We start from the raw sequence: 3,569 nt of genomic DNA, 5'->3' as shown, positions 1-3,569 counted from the left end.
AATTGCTCATTTTGAAGATTTGTAGAAACAAAGTCACAATTTCAGAAATGACTTCTAAATTTTATTAAGTGCAATTAAATTTATGCAGTTGCCTGCTGAATTGAAGCCTTAAGATTTATCCAAATTATTGTGTCTGCTTTATCAAATTGGTCAAATTTCTAAAGAATGGGTGGAGTGAATTGTATACTAAAAACAGGTGAAGTAATGGCATATAAATCACACCTCAATAAAGTTATTTTTAAAATAGAGAGAAAAAGGAATTGATAAAGCTTAAAGGAAATCATGGCCACCCAACAAGGAATCGCAGAACAGTCTGAAAAACTACTCTTTTGCCATACTTGGGGCAATGTGTGTAGGCCCTTCCTAGCTTTTACATTAGATAATCTTTTTATGAAGGATCCTCATAAGTGATGTGAACCTAGACATTAGAGTTGTATTTTCATGATCTTGTTAAATAATGTTGAATGGCTACAACTAAGTTTGCTCTTTTTATGAAAAGGTAGATTGAGTGTTCTTGGACTGCCTCTGTTTACTATTAAAAGTCACTCTCCACCATGGTTGCACTTTAGCAATGAGAAATCAGGAGATTTGTTCCTGTATAGATCATTGTAGAGACAATATTAAGAAGGAAGCATAGTTCTATTCTTTATTATCTCCTTTAACATGGCAGATAGTTTGGTGCAGCATTCATTTCCTCTGAATCCTAAGATTAGCATATATGAAAATAAACTTTTAAGTAGCAATGCAGTGCAGGAAATAGACTCCTGTTCAGATATTACATTATCTTTTTCACCCCACTTCTATTGCCTTTTAAAAGTCATCTTCATCAGCTGTACATCCACCAGATGATCAGCATCCAGAACTTCACCTTAGTCCCTCAGATGTCATGAAGAACATCTCGCTGCTGCACTACCAGGAGGAGATCAAGCATCAATCAGACTGTCAAAGTTCAGAGGGAAGGTAGGGAAGGTTGGGGGTAAGAGGGAGAGATCAACCGAAGGACTTGTATGCATGCATATACTAGTAAGCCTAACCAATGGACACAGACACCAGGGGAGTGAGGGCATGAGTGGTGGGGTGGAGGGGGCAATGGAGGGGATAAGGACACATATGTAATACCTTAACCAATAAAAAAAAAAATTAAAAAAAGATGCTGTGGCTTGTGTCCCAGACACCAAGGCCCTGGAAGTGTACAGCCCGGAGTTCATGGTGGACAGCACCCAGCTGGGCTTCCTGGTGTCTGGCTGTGACCTCAGCCCGATAGTGTACATGTACCTGCCTGAGGCCAAGGAGAACTTTGGTGGCATGTGCCTGTTGCATGGGGCAGACTTCCCCGTGGGTTCCCCACCTTCTGGAGGACCTTGTGCCTGGGGAACAGGCAGGCTGCTGAGGGGCCCAGTAAGAAGTCGGTTGTGCGGGAGAACAAGCACATCACATGGTTTGCCACACTGGATGGTGGCATCGGGCTCCTGCTGCCCATGCAGGAGAAGACCTACCAGTGGCTGCTGATATTGCAGAATGTGCTGACCACTATGCTGCCCCACTACACTGGCCTCAACCCCTGCACTTTCTGGATGCTGTACGTGGACTCACTCACTCTGCAGAAGACCTTGGGGAGCATCCTCCACAGGGGGCTGCTCAAAGGCTACCTGTACCTGAGCACCATAGAGTGCAGCGAGTTGGCCAAGAATATCCACACCACGCCTGACCTTATCCTGGATGACCTGTTAGAGATGGACCACGTCAGTGCCCACTTCTAGACCCCTGGGTATGGCCACGGCCCGTGTCCTGCCCTCTCCCCTTTTTGTACAAAGCACAAGAAAGATTTGTTTGATTTGAGAAAAAAAATCTCCATCATTTCTACTTGGCAATGAACCTCAGCATCACACTCAAAATTAACTTAGAGCTTTCATTAAGTGCAGTCTAGACAGTATGTGTCTTTCCCAAATCCAAACAATAACTTGATTTTCCTCCAATCCAAACCTTCCTCCTAAAGAGAAAAGGTGAAAGTATGTATGGCTGCTTTCAAACCTTAGATGAGGTAAGTTCAGTGTTCAATAACTTCATCAAATAAGGTCTAAATTTTATAGTGCGAATGCCAGGCTTCACAGGTCAGTGAGTGTTTGCAAATGGTACACAGGTTTCCTATATCAAATTTGTACAAAGGAATTGATTTTGGTGGTTGGAATAAGGCCATTTTAGTCTTATTGCAAGCTTTCCAGAAATAATGGCGTTATAGTAGAAGATAAATTATAAGCAGATTACTGTTTTTAAGTATTATTCAGAATGTTAACAACTAATATAATGGGCTTGTTATTTCAATTCTAAATAGCAAGTGACAACCTGATTTTTAAAGTTCTCCAGTACCTCTCAGCAGTCATGTGGATTCCAGGGAAAGCTGTGCTGTCTAGCTGACAGAAACATAATGTTTTATTTTTAACCTTTGTTTTCTTCCTTTTGGGTCTTCTGTGCCTGTTATTGACAGGGCAGCCAAAAGAGGCAGACAGGGCGATTGATGTCTGGCAGGTTGCACCACTGGGAGGTGGGGAGAAATGTATTTCCAAAATGGGGGTTCTTGGTGTGTTTTACGTTTGTGTGAGATATTAATTGGCAGAAAGATTGTAATGTATGTAATGCATCCTACTCGAACTCCTATGATACATCATGGGCCCTTGTCACCTTTTACCTGTGGATCGCCTCAGGTAAATGGGATATTTTCATACATTTTTAGCTTACCCATTCTAGGAGATCTTCAGGGCTTTGTGCAGCACATATAGGCACGGTATCTTTTAAGGGGCCTTCCATAGCTACGCGTCTGCAGTGGTTAGGAACCAAATGCATGGAGTGCTTTATACACATAAAAATAGTTCTGTAGAAGCCTCAGGGCCTTTAAGCAGATTTAGTCATTTCTGTCTCTGTACACCTGTTGCCCTTTCAACATTCCTCTGTTGTTTGTTCTTGGCTAGGGCAGTAATCACTGCCATCTTTGCTTCTCTCCTTGTATATAGCATAGAGTCTAGCACGCAGTACGTGGTTTTGTTTGTTAAATGTCTACCCCCGCCCCCCCCCCCCCCCTCAGGACTGAGGGTTAAAATCTAGCAAAATCTGACAAAATCTCAAATATAGTATATTTGCTAATGTGAATTTGGGGCTTAGAACTGAGTCTGTATGATACTCAGGTGGGAAGGACTTAGGTAATACTGTTTAGTTTCTTAGGAAAGTAAAACAAAACTACTTCAAGCCCTCATGCTTCCACAGTGTAAATACCTTCCCTCAGAGGATTTCCCATCTGTAAATGAGGAAGTTGGATGGGTCTCAAGGATCCTTTCAAGCTTAAAAATTCAGCATCTTTGGCATAAGGTACTAATTGCTTTTATTTTTCCTTGTTCTTTATATTTTGATGATTTGATGCTCTGTTTGCTTTTCAGCCATGAAACTAACAATAGACCTTAACTATAGCCAGGACCTGCAAGGGAAACCTTCCATCATTGCTTCGGGTTTTTCAATGCTTGAATGATATTTGCAACTGGCATATCAGGTTACATCTTTCATGTATATATCTTACGACT

At 41.8% G+C, this 3,569-nt stretch overlaps 1 pseudogene; it reads left to right on the top strand.

Annotated features, from left to right (window-relative positions):
• The first annotated feature begins 886 nt into the window (after positions 1 to 886).
• On the top strand, positions 887 to 1,760 carry LOC118651092 (annotated as a pseudogene).
• The last annotated feature ends 1,809 nt before the right edge of the window (positions 1,761 to 3,569 follow it).

This window comes from Myotis myotis, unplaced genomic scaffold (genome assembly GCF_014108235.1).
Source record: "Myotis myotis isolate mMyoMyo1 unplaced genomic scaffold, mMyoMyo1.p scaffold_m19_p_3, whole genome shotgun sequence".
Lineage (NCBI taxonomy): Eukaryota > Metazoa > Chordata > Mammalia > Chiroptera > Vespertilionidae > Myotis > Myotis myotis.
The sequence above is the reverse complement of the archived record's forward strand: the minus strand, read 5'-3'. Positions and strand labels throughout refer to the sequence as shown.